Source organism: Lissotriton helveticus, chromosome 1_1 (genome assembly GCF_964261635.1).
Source record: "Lissotriton helveticus chromosome 1_1, aLisHel1.1, whole genome shotgun sequence".
Taxonomy (NCBI): domain Eukaryota; kingdom Metazoa; phylum Chordata; class Amphibia; order Caudata; family Salamandridae; genus Lissotriton; species Lissotriton helveticus.
In genome coordinates, this window is record NC_136057.1 from 316,490,359 (window position 1) to 316,509,084 (window position 18,726).

An 18,726-nucleotide genomic window follows, 5' to 3' on the forward strand; every position below is an offset into this window, starting at 1 on the left:
TGGCCTGCACGGGCCTAGTACCACGTGGCGCAGAATGGGGTTGGGCAGGGTTTGTGGCAGATGCTTTGTTACGGCCTGCACAGGCACCCTGCCATGGGACGGTGACTTAGGGTGCACTGCGTCATTGACACCTTAAGCTGCTGAGCGGGTGTACACCCTGCGATGATGGCCCATCCTGGCGGTCCGGACTGCTCAGGATTTGTGTGCATTGCTGGACGCACCACCGTCCTGCACGGGCCTACCGCCACGTGGCCCCACTTCCGGGGTCAGAAAGTTAGTGGCACCCATTGGGCTGAGCGGCTGTGCAGGCTGCGATGTTGCTGTGTGCCCTAGTTCATATCATGCCATGGTGTAATATAGTGCCAGCACCTGACGGGTTACCTGGTAGCCAGCGCAGCGCGGAAGCATGATGTGGAGGGTGCCATGTCTGCGGGCCCTCAGTTTGTGGCTTACAGCGGCACATGGTGGGACCTGCAGTCTACACTCCGGTGGCGGAAGGTGAGCAGTGTCACCCGGGTGTGCATGGGCGGGCATTCTCTGATGGGCAGCGGGAGGGGCTGGGATGCCTCTGCCTGGGTGTGCATGGGTGGGCGGGCAAAGTTGTCTTGTGCAAGTGTGTGTACTGTGCCAGTCATGTCTCTGTTTCAGATGATGGGTCTGTCTCGGATGTGGGACCTGTTGTGCTGTTATATGGACCAGCATGCGGTTGGAGACACACTGGTGGCAGCAGGTGAGCAGTGTGGCCTGGGTGCGCAGGGTCGGCTCTCTCTCGCCCCCTCTCTTCTTCTCTCTCTCTCTTTCCCCCTCTCGTCTTCTCTCTCTCTCTCTCCCACTCTCTTCTCTCTCTCTCACTCCCTCTCTTCTTCTCTCTCTCTCTCTCTCCCCTCTCTTCTTCTCTCTCCCGCTCTCCCCTCTCTTCTTCTCTCTCTCTCTCTCTCTCTCTCTCTCTCTCTCTCTCTCTCTCTCTCTCTCCCCCTCTCTTTTTCTCTCTCTCTCCTTCACTCTCTCTCTGGCCTTTGATGTGCGCAGGACACATATTCTCATCATGTTTTTTGTCTTGCAGGCTGTGACCTACAGATTGTGACGAGGGGAGCCGCCATGTGTCTTCATTTGATTTCTGTGTTGTTTCAATAAAGTTTCATTGTTTGCTTCGAAGGTGAATGTGTGATACTCATTTCTGTGCCGACACATGTATGTCACCAGTTGTAATTGTGCGACATCAGGCAGATTATTTGGTACATGTTTAGGTGTAGCTGATGTGGCACGTCTTTGCCTGGGAGGAGTCAGGGGGAGGGGTTCTGGTGGTGGTGGCTGTGGGTATTGTGGCCCTCTTGGGTGTTTCGCCGGCATACTCAGTTGCTCCATGGCATCTGTTGCCCTTCCGATGATGCCCTGGGCTGGGCTCCCTATTGTGGTGCAGGCTGCCGTCTGACTTACACCAGGTCAGAGTAGGTGTAAATTTCCTGCTGCTAACGCGCCTTTTAGCATGTTTTGTGTTCTTTTCGCCGATCTGGTTGGTCATTGTGAATGTTGAGGTGTGGTGTTGTCACGGGTTTTGGCACAGGAATGCCTACTCTGCATCATTAGCGATAGTTGCGGGGGTCCTCTGTGACTATGTTTTTTGTGGCTGCTATCGGGGAAAAGTGGTGCTGTGGTCTGTTTACACCTGCTTGTGAATGGTGGGGTAAATCTATAATGACTTTAGCTGCGCACAAGTGCAGTTAATTCGGCAATTGCTCCTTGTGAATATACCCCGTTGTGCGGTAACTTAAGTATTGTTAAAAATGACTTTTTTCAAAATTACCGAGAAGCAGCTATGTTATGGGCTATGGTTTGGACATCGTTTCTGGTTTTGGGGTCCTCCCCCTTATAATGGAATCATGCAGCAGCTCTAGCCTACCACAGTTGCTGATCTAGATAATATCACTTTTTGCCCACGTGCCTCAAGGTGTCAGGGGAGTCACTGGAAAGTGGATTTCTAGTTTTTACAGCATGACGGTAGGCACACAGATGGGCGGCTCTTTAGGGCATAATTAGATGCCTGACAAAATGTCTCATTAGCACACAGCCTAGTGCTGATGAGCAATTTGTCATCTGGTAATCATTTCAGCAGAGACCGGAGCTGGGAGATTTGTTTGTAACCCGGCGGCTGCTGGTTGGCATCCTAGAAGAGTGGCACACATAGGCCTGCCTGCATTTCCCCAGTTTGGGAATCTACCCCCAGATGCATCATGCATCCATTTTGCGATTCCTTATTAGCGAAAAATAAGGAATCGCTAATAAGGAATAGCAAAATGGTATGCAAGAAGAAATCACTTTAAAAATAGCGATTTCTTAAAATTCCTTAATTGCGATTCACAAATTGCGAGTCGCAATTAAGGAATACCTCCCCATTCATTCCTATGGGCCTAAAGGCCCATAGGAAAGAATGGGAAGTATTTTCAATTTGCGAATCGCAATTAGCGAATCACAAAATGAGAATGCGATTTCAAGGGTGCAGGGGTGTCCAAAGGACACCCTTTTACACCCCTGAAATTGATCTGTGCACATATGTTGTGCACACACATTCCCTTAGGGCATGTGTGTGCACAACATGAAACTTTGAAAAATGCACTTTAGTGCATTTTTCAAAGTTTTTGCAAATTACCATGAAGTTGTACTTTATAGTAATTTGCGAGCCCTATTAGCGAAATCGCTATTTTTAAACTTTAATGCATTGCATTTAAGGAAACTCAATTTGAGATTCCTTAAATGCAAGTAATCGCAATTTAGCGAATTCTCAATTTGCGATTTTTGCATTTGGGAGGATGCATCCCAAATGCAAAAATACCGGTTGCAAAGGGGCAGATTCTGAGAATCCGACCCTTTGCAAGCGGTTTTTAGCTTCATGCATCTGGGCCCTAGTGCAATGTACTCACAGGCAGATTTATGAAAAAGTCACGCAGTACAGCGCAGCAAGTTACCTTGCTGCACTGCGTGACAGGGAAAGGGCAGGAATGGGCTATATTTAAGGCAATATTGTACATTTCTGCATTTTCTCCCTGTGCTGGAGCCCTTTTGGCTGCTTAGATCCAAAGCAGATACCCTTTCACCATGTTGCAAGGATGCCTGTGTTTCAGGCAGGACTGTTTTTGTGCAGGAAGTGGCACCTCCTGCACAAAAACTATCTGTAGTAAACTTCTTGGAGACTTCCTGTGTAGTTGAGCAGGTTTATTGTATAAGAGAAACAGCAGGCATCTTCATTACAAGCTGGCCAGGCACAAACTGTCTCTACCTAGAACACTAGGAAGAGCCAGAGCCATCTACATTCTGGAATGTATGACACAGGTAAGATACAGAAGAAACAATAGAAATAAAAGTAGGATAAATATACAACACATCTCCTCTCGTTGAACAAAAAACAACTTTAAAGTCAAAAGAAAACTTTATCATTGAAAAGAAACTTAAAACAGAATTAAACTAAAGATATGTTAAGTCAAAAGAAACCTAAAGTAAAATATTGAAGCATTGAAAGGGACACACGTCACCCCTTTGAACAAAACTAATCACAACACAAATCATTAAGATACACAGGAGGTCTACGGCATCTTTGAGGCCTGGAAACAGACAGAGAAGAACTGGGACCAGAAAGATGAACAGACTGAGCAGAGTGTCTGTACCTAAGCTGGGAATCAGGAGCATCACCCCCACCATTATTTCTTCCTAAAGTATGCACAGGAACAGGTGCGGTAGCATGAGAAGAAATAAACATGTATCCTGAACAGTCACTCCCACGAGAACTCTGATCCTGGGTAGGAACAGAAGAAGCAGGCGGAGAACCAGACACAGAACTAGCTTTCTGATAAAGAGCCACCCTCCTTAAGTTCCATTTCTCTCCATTGGAAAGAACAACATACTGGGGATAAACCATTTTTACAGTAAAGGGACCACGAAATTTCGACAAGCCACCAGAAACTCTGCCTGACTTCACATTCACCAGGTCACCCTTAACACGCTTGCTAGAGACCACTTTCGACACCTGTCCCACAGAACCCTTACTTGAAGAGCTAGAAGCAGAGACAGGCACACAAGCACTTTTTGCCAGATCAGATTGAAGAACTAATCCTTTTAGCCAAGAAGGAATCAACTTAGTGCTTGGAACTCTACCCCTCATGAGCTCAAAGGGAGACTTGAGCTGGGTACCATGAAGGGTGGTACAGTAGGCATAAACCATTTCACGCACAAGAGTACAAACAGAAGAGCCATTGGAAAGAGCCATCTGAATAGTACCTTTCACCAATCTATTTAAGCGCTCACACAAACCATTCCCTTGGGGATTGTAGAGAGAGGTTCTGTGATGAGAAACACCACAATCAGCTAAAAAGGTTTGCATATCATGTGAAACCAACTGCGTGCCATTGTCAGTAATGATGACATTGGGAAAACCCTCCAAAAAAAATAAGGGGCCCGATTCACAGAATGAACTTAAGACTCAATCCTAAACTTACTACTATTTTGGTATTCACAGAATGAACTTACTACTTTTGGCATTCACAGAATGAACTTACTACTTTTGGTATTCACAGAAGTTAGGATTTTGTCTTAAGTTTGTCTTAAGACAAACTTAAGACAGACTTAAGACAGACTTAAGACAGACTTAAGACAAAATCCTAACTTCTGTGAATGCCAAAAGTAGTAAGTTCATTCTGTGAATGCCAAAAGTAGTAAGTGCATTCTGTGAATACCAAAATAGTAGTAAGTTTAGGATTGAGTCTTAAGTTCATTCTGTGAATCGGGTCCAAAGATTTTAAATGTTTGATGGTGGTATCAGTAGTGATATCTTTTAGAAACTCCACGGACAACCATTTAGAATGACAATCTACAATGACAACAGCAAACCTCTTAGACAGAGGTAATTCCACCATAAGGCCAGTAAAATCCAGACAGATGGTATGCCACGGGACTTTAGGAAATTGCAACGCACCAATCTCAGACCCAACTGAAATCTTCAATCTCTTCTCTCCTACTTTACACGTATGACAATCCTCAACCCAGGAAGAAACCATAGAATCCATCCCAGGCCACCAGAAATTCAGCTTGAGCCTTTGTTGCATTAAAGTCTGGCCAAGATGACCCTCATGTGCTATGGAAATAAGCTTTAACCTCAAATCAGCAGGAGGCACAAATTTATCTCCACGCATCACCACATTGTCTTCACAGACAGATAGGTCATCAATGACTTTTAAGAAAGGATGCACAGAAACGTACACACAACTCTCCCTACGCGAACCCAGTTTGATCATCTGGATAACTTCTTGCATAACACTGTCTCTAGACATAGCTTCAACCCAGTCAACACGAGAAAAAGAACTCTCACCAAGAGAAAGTACATCATCAATCCAAGCAATATTTTCCTCCACACCCTCTAGACTAAAACCAACATTAGAGACATCACTACACGGGACAGCCATTTTAGACAAGCAATCTGCCTGAAAGTTCTTCCAACCAGAAATGTGAGAAATGTCAAAATGATACTCTTGAAGCTTGGAGGCTAACCTCGCTAACCTTGGAGAACTACAAGCTGCACCACTTGGGGAAAGAATTCGGATAAGGGGTTTGTGATCAGTCTTTAGGTTAAAGCGTGTACCCCACAAATAAGGTCGAAAATGATGGGCACCCCACGCAGCCGCCAAAGCCTCTTTCTCAATGACAGAATAATTCTGTTCACATTGAGAAAGAGTGCGCGAAGCAAATGCAATAGGCCTCTCACCATCCTTATGCATTTGTAACAGGACAGCACCGAGTCCACATGCACTAGCATCCACCAACAAAGTGGAGACTTTGTTTGTATCAAAAGGTGCAAGAACTTTTGCCCTACAAATAGCATCTTTGATATTGTTAAAACACATTTCAAGTTCAGGTCCCCAAATAAATTTGCAACCTTTTTTTTTAGCAAAGCTCTCAAAGGCAGGGTCTTCTCAGAAAATGTCTCCACAAATTTTGAATAATATCCAATCAACCCCATGAATGACCGCAATTGGTCCTTATCACAGGGACAAGGAGCAGAACGTATTGCGTCAAGGAGATCTCTCTTTGGTTTAACTCCGTTAACCGAAATTTCATGTCCCAAGTATTCAATGTCTTGGACAAGAAAGGAGCACTTCTCCTTACGCAAAGTAAGACCAGTGTCCCAAATTCTATGCAACACATTCTTGAGGACATGATTTTGATCGGCCACCGAATCTCCAAAAACCAAGATGTCATCTTGAAAGAACACTACGTTCTTTAATCCCTTAAAAATTTCACTGACTAACCTTTGGAACACACTCGCCGCCGATATCAAACCAAAAGGAAGGCGAGTGAATTGGAAGATTCTCTCCGGAGTGATAAAGGCAGTGAGGTGTTTTGAGGATTCGTGGAGCTTGACCTGATGATACGCACTCTTCAGGTCAAGCTTAGAAAAGTATTTTGCTCCCTGAAGAGTGGATACCATCTCAGCTATATTGGGTAAGGGAAATGTGTCCGCGACAACACACTTATTCAATGCCCTGAGGTCAACACAGAATCTTAATTTCCCGTCTGCCTTTTTAGAAATGACCACAGGGGAAACCCATGCTGATGCCTCTGTTGGTTCTATCACTCCAGATTGAAGCATTTCCTCAATTAGGAGTTTTACTTCATTACTAATGAAAATGGGAATTCTCCTCACTCGATGCTGTACAGGTAAACTATTCTTCTTTAGCTTTATGAGGTGAGCATAACCTCGCAGTTCACCCAACTCCTCTCTGAATACAGACCCAAATTAATTTAGAATACATTCAATTGAATCATCTTCCACGACCATAATCTGATTCTTTGCCCTAGGATTGATGACTATATAGAGATCCTATTGATGTACCCAACCTAGGATGGGAGGGCCATCAATAGAGACGTACACTTTACCAAATGTAGATCTCTTCTCAAAGAAAATTTCAGATTCAAAGAAACCAAGAATCTCAATCTTCAGACCGTTAAAACCCTTAGGAGAGATATCACTCTCCTCCAAGTTTAACCCCTCCCAGAAAGTGTCAAATATAGACTTAGGTATAATGGTATGACGTGATCCTGTGTCCACCATCAAAGACACTTCATGGGAATCAATCTTGAAGATGGCTCTTGGTCTGTTTTGTCTTGGATCATCACTAATGACATCAACTTCATCAACGACTAAAAGTCTTTCTGTTTCAGTCACGATATCGTTACCATAGTCATCCACAGTAGCTACTCTTTGCTTGGATTTTGCTTTACACATTTTAGAGAAGTGTCCAATTCTACCACACTTCAGACACTCCTTGTTGGCAGCGAAGCAAAATCTTGCGTCAGATGAATGGCTATTGCTCCCACATCTATTGCAAAATGTATTCATCGTGAAGTTCTTTTTTACTGGAAATCTGGATTTGTTTTTTTATCACAGCGATATTATCTCCACCACAATGTTCACACTCCGCCAAGCCTCTCTTATCAGAGACAACAGAGACCTCTTGTTGAGGACATGACTTGTGAGAATCTAGAACCTTCATGCATTTGCTAGATTCTTCAATGACTTTCGCCAAGTCAATGGCATCTTTTAAAGAAGGGTTCTTGGCCGCCCATAGCCTCTCCTGAATCTTTTTATTTGAGCATTGGACAATTAGTTGATCCCTTATAAGTTCGTCATTCATAGCACCGAACTTACATTTAACAGATAATTCTCTGAGTCGGGCCACAAAGTCATCTATGGTTTCTGAATCTTTTTGGCGCTGGGTATAAAATTTATACCGGTTCATAACTAAATCCTCCTCCTTTGAGACCTCAAGTCTTGCAACAGCCTCCTTAAACTCATCAGGCATTTCCTGACCACCTGCTCTCAAAACTATCGGTAAGAATCTGAATATTCTCTGTCCTTCCATGCCAAGAGTGCTCAAAAGGATAGCCTTTTTCCTTTTCGCAGAGAATTCCTGTCCATCTAGTGCCTCGAGATAATTGTCAAACATTATGTACCAGTCTTCCCAAGGTATCTCTGGGATGCCAGGTTCAGGTAAAAATTGTGGAGGTAAGGTAACTACAATCTGTTGTGCCATGTTAAAAACTGACAGTTAAAATAGAAATGTAAACAAGTGAAAACGAAAAATTTCCAGCACAACCACGAGGGATTGTAATTATGGTATGAACATACCTCTAATCCGTTTTAATTCAAGGTAATTTCGTCTTCTTGATATGTAAGAAACATGGTACTATGAAGGAAGAAGTATTGTAGTTGTTTTACTGTGTTCTTCGCGTTATTCGTACTTGAAATGGCCGCCACAGAAATTCTACTGAAAACGAGGCTTGAAACACAGTATTGTAGTTGTTTTAATGTTTTCTTCGCATTGTTGGTACTTAAAATGGCCGCCACAGGAATTCTACTGAAAACGAGGCTTGAAACACATTAAATTGAGAGCTAAGATGGCCGCCACAAAGTAAAAACCAAAACGAGGCTTGGAACTCGTATCATTGAGGCTTGGAACACATGCACCGCCAGATGATGAATCTCCTGTCTCCTAGGTGATTTCAAGAATGGGGAGAGTGACGTAGGAGCTAGCGTAGGAGTAGCAACAATCGCCGTTAGAGATGCTCTTGCAATGCGCTCGCGCTAGGCCGATGGTACTCACGATTTCGCCGAAACTGGCATCTTTTGGCAGAGTGAAAATACTCAGGAGCTAACAAAAGATGGCGAAACCTGCACACAATGGGTTCTTTCCTTTTTGAAGATCCAAAGCTGTACACTGCTTCATACCCAAAACGATGTCCAGGAAAAGTCAACAGTAATCGTTGGAAGTCTTCAGAAGGGTCGCTGACCAGCATCAAAACGTCGCCAAAATTGTAGTAAACTTCTTGGAGACTTCCTGTGTAGTTGAGCAGGTTTATTGTATAAGAGAAACAGCAGGCATCTTCATTACAAGCTGGCCAGGCACAAACTGTCTCTACCTAGAACACTAGGAAGAGCAAGAGCCATCTACATTCTGGAATGTATGACACAGGTAAGATACAGAAGAAACAATAGAAATAAAAGTAGGATAAAAACTATCCTTAGAGTGAAATTCCTCTTTCTATATGTGCTGCACAATGCAGCACACCTAGAAAGAGGAAGTAACGAGGAGAAGGAAAGATATTTCTCCTTGTTACGCCTCTGTCAGAAAGCATATCTTTTTGGTGCATTCCCTGGTTTTTCAGTTCTGGTAAATCTGTGAATTTGCCAAAAATCATGGCAGCTGTATGGGAACCTACAAAATACCCATGGAATGCCGCTCTAGTTCAGAGTAATGCAACACAGCAAACTTATGCTGCCTTACTTTACTCCACTCAGGGCCACGCAAAGTGGCCTTGTGTGGCTTCATAAATCTCATTTAGCAACTTGCGTCACTCTTGGTCCACCTTGCATGGTGCATTAGTGATGCAACTCTGCTCATAAATATGCCCCATTGATTGCACAAAACAGAGGCTTCTCAGTGGGTCTCTGTGGTCAAAGACGATATGGAATGTGCACATTGAAATACTGGCTAATCGGTCTCGGGGTATGGAGTAAGTAGGTACTATGGGCCAGATTTATGTTAACTGACGCATCCCCAGGGATGCGCCAGTTAACGTGCGCCACAGTGCGCCACTGCTCCGCCACCCATGGTGCAAGGCAGTGAAGATGCGTGACGCATCTCTCGGCGTACGGGCGGCGCATTGCAGGAGTCATGTCGCAAGTGCGACATGACTCCTGCAATGCACAGGGGCCACCTCTGTAATGCATGGTGCGTCACCCGTACGCCTGCTTCAAGCAGGCGTAAGGAATTGACGTAGAAAGTGACTGAGTGAAATCTCATAGATTTCACTCAGCCACTTTTAGGAGGCGTTCCTGCGCAGGAACGCCCCCCTTGCGCAGGAAGGCCTCCTTATGGCGCAGGGCTTTCCAACGTGACGCATCTCCTAGATGCGTCACGTTGTAAATAGGGCGCATTGTTTGCGCCGCCGTTGCGTCACATTAAGGGACGCAATTGCGGCGCAAGGAGGTGCAAGGCCTTCATAAATCTGCCCCTATGTCCTCTAAGGAGCAGCAGATCTCTATCCTGCATTTTCAAATTTTACTGGCACAATCTGTCTCCCCTGACAAAAAAAAACTTACCATGATCACCCAATCTCACAACGGCCGTCTTGGACCCACCTCTGGAGCCATTTGTAATCACCAGGACTGAAAAACTCACTTTCCTAATTGAACATCTTTTTATGGAATTAATACTTCGAAATACCGCTGGTCCATTTAGCTGACTGTGCACGCAAATGATCGGAAACAAATACATTTTCTTTATTCTCTGCAATTGCGGGCTTCCTCGCATTAGCTTTTCCACCGTGGCACTCTACTTGAATTTAACTCCATCTAACTATCCAAGTTATCACTTATTGCCTAGCTCAGTGGTTCACAAACCTTTTAGCACCACAACCCACTTTTTGGAATGACAAAATTTCGAAACACACCTAGCTTTAATTGACATGAGATGGGGTGATTTTTTTTTAATGCAATTAAAGTTTCGGTGCAGTAGCCCACTGTCATTTACAGACAGCACATATTTAATTGAAATGGCCACTAACTTTGCACAGACGCTGTTTTAATGCTAAAACTATTAAGCATATAGCACTCAAATGATAATGTGTGGAAATGGGGTTTCAGTGAATTTTTATCATTTGCGCATTTCCAATAACCTCCTCATCCCTCTCTCGCTTCCATTACTTACGTAGTAGAGGCAACACTGCCTCACCAGACACCCATATCACATGATTTATCACGCGGGGGGTATAAGTAGCCCCCACCCCCCTCAAACCTCCTGTTTTTCTTTTGTCTCACCTGTTGAGACGCGCATACCACGCGATGGCCGTTTGCGGTGCTGCGGTCTTGTTTCTTCGCTGGATTTCTTTTTGCTTCTTCGCTGGATTTCTTCTTACTGGATTCCTTTGTGGGTGGATCATCTCCCACAATTTCTTCTGCCTGCGGGGCCTGGCGGTGCCGGCCTAGGCAGCGCTGTGCCTTCCCTTGCTGCGTCTGGGATTTGCGGTGCTCCCTTGGCGGTGGAGTGGGTGGGCCCGGCTGACGGAGTCACCTGCCCTGTGTGGCTGGGGCTGTCTTTCCGGGTTGGAGACCGGAATGGGAAGCGGCAGCAGGGGAATTTCGTATGGCATCCTCAGCTGGCTCTTTCTGCCCATCTTTCAAGTAAGGCCTCGAGTGAGGCCATTTTTTATCGTTTCTCTTGCGTTTTTTGATTGGAATTCTGTGTTTTTCAGGGGGGGTTCCGTTTATCTCTCCTTGTTTTGGTGCCTGTTGATTGGTCCCTGATGCTGGTCTGCTCCCTATTTATGCTGCTTGGGCTGTGCTTCTGGTTTTTGGATTCATTATGTTGATGCGTGCTTCCAAGCGCAGGCATGTTTTGTCCTCCTCCTCCTCTGACGGTGATGAGCCGATCCCAGCTCGTCGGACAAGGTCCAAGGGTCAGGGGGATTCTGCGGCCCTGCTATCTGCTTCTGAGGTTCAGGACATGATTGAGGCAGCGGTGGCTCACGCTCTGGAGTCCAGGGTTCCTACCAAGCGCAAGTCTTCTCATCCTGCGGTGGGTCCAGTGGACTCTCCCTCTGAGGACTCTTCTTCTTCAGGCACTGCCATACCCTCTTCCTCTTCCGGGAAGTTTGTGTGTGGGGAGGAGGTTCCTGCGATTCTCCAGCACATTAAGGAGAACTTGGGGTTTTCCCCCTTTTCTGCGCCTGAGGGGTCGTATGACATATTTCCTCAGTATGTTAAACCCCCAGTTCTCGCAATGCCATTTCACGGACGCATCAAGGACTTGATTTCTGGGGAATGGCGCGATCTGGAGCGCTCCTCGGTTCCTCGCTTTTTGTAGAAGCTGTACTCCTTGGAGGAGGGGGAGGTTTCTCCTCCTCACTCTGTCAATGTGGATGCCATGTTGGCCGCCTTGATTGGTCGTACGGCGATTAATCCTGAGGATTGTTCTCCGACTGATGCTACTGATAAAAAGGTGGATGGGGTGCTGAAGAAGGCCTTCTCTGCTGGTAACTTGTCCATGCGTGCTGGCATTTATTCTGCTTATGCGGCTCAGTCGTTGGTGTCTGACTTTAGGAAACTGGCCACGGCTATCCAGGATGAGTCGGACTGCTCTGACTTGCTAGTCCACATGGAAGAACAGGCCAAGCTCTTGGCTGACGTCTCTTCGGATGTGCTTCGTTCTTCTGCCATGGCTTCTGGTTCCTTGATCCTGGCTCAGAGGAACCTGTGGATGCGGGACTGGAAGGCAGATTCATCGGAGAAGTCCTCTCTCCTTAAGATCCCCTTTGACGGCAAGATGCTTTTTGGTGAGCAGCTGGACAGTATGATCACGAAGGCTTTTAAGGACCGTAAGCATGCTCTGCCTTACAAGGGCAAGCCGTCTGCATCTTGCTCTCGCTGCTTCTGGAATCCGGCTCCTTCCTCGGCCTCTTCTTTCCAGTCTTCCCGGCAGTCCTCAAAGGCCTTTTCGGACCGTCGGCATAAGTTCCAGCCCAAAAAGGCGGCTTTCTGTGCCTGGTCCCAGGAGTCCGTCGGATGCCTTCAAGCGGAAGTCCTGCCAACGAAGGCGTGGCAGCCTTGGGACCTGTGGGCAGAAGGCTGTTGTTTTTCCTGGAGGCTTGGAATCTGAATGTGACGGATCGCTGGGCATTGAGTGTTATCAAGAGGGGTTATCCTATCGACTTTGTCGCTATTCCTCCTGGCTGGTGCACCATCCGTACTCCTGTCCCCAAGTCCCCGGCGAAGCAACTGGCACTTCTGGAGGGTGTTCGGGATCTTCTGGAGAAGAAGGCGATCGTCCCAGTCCCCCTGGCTCAACGGGGCCAGGGTTGTTATTCCATTTTATTTCTGGTCCAGAAGGTGTCAGGGGGTTCTGGCCGGTTCTGGACCTCAAGAGGGTGAATGATTGGGTATGGACCGTTCGCTTCTATATGGTGACCTTGCAGTCGATCATTCCTTTGGTGAGGGTCCGAGACTTCATGACTTCTATCGATCTGCAGGATGCCTATCTTCATGTTCCGGTGGCTCGGGGGCATCAGAAGTTTTTGCGTTTTGTGATCGGCGACTCTCACTTCCAGTCTGCGGTTTTGTCATTCTGGCTGAAGACCACTCACCAAGCTTCTGGCTCCTTTGGTCGCTTTGGTCCACGCCAATGGGATATTTCTCCATCCTTACATGGACGATTGGTTGGTCCATGCTCCCTCTTTCCGGTTGGCTCTCAGTCACACAGAGGTGGTCCTGGCCGTTTTGAGGGGGTACAGCTTTCTTATAAATGTGAAGAAATCCTTCCTTCTTCCGTCCCAGGATCGTCTCTTCATTGGGGCTCGGTTTCGGACGGATTTGGGAGTGGTCACTCTGCCTGAGGCTCGGGTGGACAAGATTCAATCACACATCCTGTCTCTTCTGTCCGGTCTGGTTCAGGTGGCGGGTCATTGGCTCCAGGTGCAGGGGGACATGGCGGCCACAGTCTTTCTGGTTCCATGGGCCCGGTTTCATTTGCACACTCTGATGGCTCATGTTCTGGCGCACTGGTCACCCCATTGCCTTCCCCTCTCTTCTCCAAATCCGATGTCACCTCTGATCAGGTCGGCTCTGGGTTGGTGGTTGGTTCGGGATCATCTGCTGAAGGGGGTCTCTCTCTCTCTCCTCTGGCTCCCGTAGTGGTCACCATGGATGCCAGCCTCTCGGGGTGGGGGCCTGGCTGGGGGTTCATCGGAAAAGGGGCTTCTGGTCCCCCTCTCAGGGCAGGAGGTCTTCGAATTGGAGGGAGTTGGAGGCAGTCCGTCTGGCTCTGTTGGCCTTTGCCCGGTTTCTGCAGGGTTCAGTTGTTCTAGTTCGGATGGACAACGTCACTGCCATGGCTTACATGAACAGACTGGGGGGGAACCCGGTCCTTGTCCCTTTGTCTGGTGGCGTCTCAGTTGTTCGGTTGGGTGGACTCTCATCTTGTGGCTCTCTCGGCTATTCACATTTGGGGGGTGTCCAATTCCCTGGCGGATGCTCTCAGCAGGGCCATCCCGTCCTCTGTGGATTTCTGCCTACATCAGGAGTTGTTTGTGGATCTGACGGTGTGTTGGGGTGTTCCAGTGGTGGACCTCTTTGCTTGTCGGGGCGATGCCAAGGTGGCCCGGTTTGTGTCCCGCAGTCGCGAGAGTTCGGCCTGGGCGGTGAATGCTCTCTCTTGCCCCTGGCCTCGAGGGCTTCTATATGCCTTTCCTCCCTTCCCTCTTCTTCTCCGCTTCCTTCTTCAGGTCCGTTCCTTGGGGGCTCCGGTGATTCTGGTGGCTCCGGCTTGGCCTCATGCCTCCTGCTTTCCTCTCCTGGTGGAGATGAGGCCAGAGGTGGAATGGTTGCTGCCCCTGTCTCCGTCCCCTTTGGTGTTCCCGGTGTTGCAGCGGAATGTTCTGGTCAGGATGCGCTTGGCGGCTCAGAGGTTGAACACGTAGGTTTGCCGAGTAAAGGTGTTCCAGCTGGCTTGACCTCTACTCTGCAGGCGGCTAGGCGCCCATCAACCAACAAGTCTTACCTGAGACACTGGTGTTCTTTCAGTCAGTGGTGTCGTGGCAGGGGTTTGGATCCTGCTTCCTCTTCTTTGTTTGAGGTGATGCTGTTTCTCCAAGAGGGTGCTGCTTTGGGCTTGAAGGTTTCTTCCCTTCGTTTACAGTGGACTGTGATTAGGGCATTTCGGAGCTCTTGGGGCAATCTCTCAGAACCTGATGGGTTGGTTGGTCGCCTTTTTAAGGGTTTGAGTGATGTTCTTCCTGCTCCTCTGCGGCATTTTCCCACCTGGGATCTGTCTCTGGTCTTGGACGCACTGATGCCCCCTCCCTTTGAGCCCTTGCTTTCTGTGGATCTGCGCCATTTGTCCTTCAAGACCTTCTTTTCGGTGCCAATTTTCTCTGCTCGCCGCTTGGGTGAGCTAGGCGCTCTCTCTTCCAAGCATCCTTTTTATCTGATTTTTGAGGACAGGATTGTTTTGAGACCTATCCTTTCCTTTCGTCCTAAGGTAGATTCTCAGTTCCAGCGGGATCAGGAGTTAGTTCTTCCTTCCTTTTTTGATTCTCCGGTGTCGGAGTCTGAGGTGCGGCTGCACTCCTGGTCTATTTGGAACGGGTTGCTCCTTTCCGCCTGTCTGATGAACTTTTTGTTAATTTTGGGCCTGTGAATCGGGGTTTGCGTCCTTCTACTCCTTCCTTGAGTCGTTGGGTTCGGTCCCTGATTTCTTTGGCGTACAAGGCGGCAGGGCACCTTTCTCCTTTGGGGGTTGAGGGTCGTTCCTCTCGGTCCATGGCAGCATCCTGCGCGAAAGTTCAAGGGGCTTCCATTTCGGAGATTTGTCGGGCTGCCAGCTGGGCTTCGCCGTTGACCTTTGCCTCCCATTACCGGATTGGCCAGGAGGTTGACCGTGCTGATGTTTTTGGGTACAGGGTTCTTTCCACTATGGTTCCTGAATAGGGTGTTTTCCCTGTTGTCTGTGTTTGTTAATAAACCTGTTTTTTGCATACCTTCTTGGTTGTCCTGTTTGGCTTTGCACTTCTCGACTACGTAAGGAATGGAAGCGAGGGAGGGACGAGGAGGTAATGTCTCAATTACTTACCGGTAATTGCATTAGTCTGAGTCCTACTCCCTCGCTTCCATTACTTACATCCCTCCCTCCCTCCCTGGTAGTCCGGGCCAATCTTTTGGTATGGTTTCGGTCTCTGTGTTAATACAGGAGGTTCGAGTGGGGTGGGGGCTACTTATAGACCCCCCATGATAAATCACATGGTGTGGGTGTCTGGTGAGGCAGGGTTGCCTCGACTACGTAAGTAATGGAAGCAAGGGAGTAGGACTCAGAGTAATGCAATTACCGGTAAGTAAATGAGACATTAAATTGGCTTTATTCGTTTGACTCCTATTAAAATCTTTGTTTTTAGCACACTTCGGCATTAAAAAAAGCTTCATTTTTGCTTTCCTAACTGCTGAATACATACAGTTACTTTACAGATATTTACATTTTATTGTGTGTTGCAAAACAAGCAGAAAAATCCTAAGATTGTCACGTAATTTGCTTTAAAAACTCCTCTCACTTTGTAGTCAGAGAAAGGAAAGGAAACCCAAAACCCATGTTAAAAGAATGAGCGGCAACTTGTCAGAAGACATAGCCTGACATTTGACCTATGTGGTTGAACTTCTCCAAATGTGACACGATAAACATAATTTAAGTGTCTTTATTTATTGTTCAGACATTCATGACCCACCAAAACTCGTCTCGCAACCGAAACACTGGCCTAGCTCGTATTGTTTTCCATCGTGTGCATGGAGTATGAGTGTATATCTATATACACTTTTGCTTTGCTTCCATGTATGCATGTTTTTTGTGTCTTTTAACAAATTTGATGCCCTCTGGGAACTAGTTTACACTCAGTTACACAGTTTAGAGGCATAAAAACATCTATAATCAAATAAATAAATAAATAAATACATGCATATATATGTAAGAAATTTGGTTACTGGTTGCGGGGTGGTGAAAGCCTACTTAAGCTGCAACCACACTCTTTGTCAGGGTAAAGTCATAAGCAAACCCACAATTAACCTGTGCTAAACTCTCTGGTAGCTTGACACAGAGTAATCAGGTTTAATGTAGGGGCAATATATAAAGTATATATGCATCACTTCAAACAGTAGCCAGTCAGTCAAAATAATTTATTTTGCTCTAGTTGAGCCATAAATGTTTTCACAAAATCCAATGCATTTCCATTTAAAATCATAGATAAATACATATTACATCCATTTAAAAGAAAACTTAGTGCACAACTAATATTTACTGCATATCCTAAATACAGTTGAATTTTAATTTAAAACAGCATATATAATATCTGTGTTGTGTAAGGATGATACATAAGCCAGGACTGTCTCATGGGTCCTACATTACTGTGCTAATAATAAAGGCCAAAGGATATGCCTTCTCTAGGGAGTATAGAGTGTGGCAAATAAAATGCTAAGTCCTTTAATATGTAAGGCCGTCACAAGGGCGGGGGGAGTAAGGAAAACCACCTGCCTTGGAAAGGAAACGCTGCCAGAAAATGTTTTGTTTTAAGGCGTAACATGGTCACCAAAATTGTTTGCCTCTCATTTACGCTTATCTGTAAATAAAGTGCGGGTTGTGCTGGGGGTTGGCGATATAACTCTATCCTTTCAGGAAGATATTTCCAAGGACCATGTATCTGAGAATAATGGCAACAACGTGTTTTAATTCTATTTGTTGAGATGTTAGTATGGGTATTTGGGTTGGAGAAATGCTCAGGAGTGCCCACCTTTAAAAATCTAGATTTTATATACCTGAGCCAAGGATTCTCTAGGCAATAGTCTGAATTCATGCAATCTCTCAGTACTTCTTTGCAAAAATGGGCACCCAGGTTTTTCCAAACTCTTGCCCATAACAGCAGGGGTTGTAGTTGTATATATTCTTCTAAGTAATCCAGAGTGATTACCTCATGACAGAAAAATACAGATGTATTTTGAGACACTGCCAGCAATCTCCTTATAAATGTATTTTCAAATGTTTGCAATGCTGTGCAATTTATATATCCCCAGGCACTGGCATCATAAGAAACAACAGACAACCATTTACTTTTAAACACATAGAGCAATTCCTTAATTGGCTTATACCCTACTCCTTTAGAAAATCTAAAAACAGCTTCTATCGACCTTTGAAATTGCATTGCTCTGACACTCAGTAAAAAATTCCAATTAAAATCCACATCAAAAGGCACGCAGATACGAAAAGTATTTTTTTCCTAATTTCTTTCCATCCTAACATACATTTCCTCATATTTTTTTGCGCAACACTTCATAACAAACAATTTAGTGGGATTAGTTTTAAGCCCTAGATCATTCATAAATAAATTAAAAGCATCAAGCAGGAACTGGAGTCCATTTGCTGTTCTCGCTGTTAGAACAGCATCGTCTGCATATAGGAGCACCTGTATTTGCCATACATTGACCCTCAGGATGTCCTTATCCCCTTACACTAATACTTACCCAGCCCAATAAAATACAGTAAAAATTGGAATGGGGCCAATACACACCCCTGTGCGACCCCAACAGTAGAGGGGAATTCTTCTGTTAGGTCACCATTCCTACTATAATGGACTCTTACTGATGTTTGATCATGAAGCTTAGTGAGCAGTGTGATAATTGCTCCTTAAATATCCAACTTTGCCATAAGGGCCCATAATTTTGAGCGATCTACTGTGTTAAAGGCAAATGTTAAATCCATAAAGGATAAATGGACACAACTTTTTTTGTGCCTTTGTATATTTTTGGACTTTTAAGGAAAGATTAATGGACTGTTCTACTATTCCTATTCCTGGTTGAAACCCAAATTTTAAATCCGACATTGCTTGAGTCACTGATTCCCACAGTTCCAACATAGCCAGAATATCCCTGTCCATTAATTTTACTGTGCCGTCTGGTTGGCTCTTACCCCTTTTTTTAAAAAGTGGCACGAAAATGGCTTAACTAGGGATCCTACTATTTTACTTCTTATGACATTAGTTATTTGCGGGCCCTGAATTATGGAAGATGTTTGCAGAGATCCTTGGGAACTTTGTGAGGGCCTTGGGGCATTCTCCAATGGACTGCTCTTTATGGCTAAAACAGCATCTGTGACC

General features: G+C 45.8%; 1 long non-coding RNA gene across 1 annotated transcript in view; it reads right to left on the reverse strand.

The window, feature by feature from the left end:
- LOC144769469 (uncharacterized) overlaps nt 1–11,071 on the reverse strand; it is a 361,360-nt gene extending 350,289 nt beyond the window's left edge. Inside the window, exon 1 of the long non-coding RNA XR_013598703.1 lies at nt 10,865–11,071. This is a non-coding gene — a long non-coding RNA (uncharacterized LOC144769469). The remainder of the gene's footprint in view (nt 1–10,864) is intronic.
- Nucleotides 11,072–18,726: the final 7,655 nt, after the last annotated feature.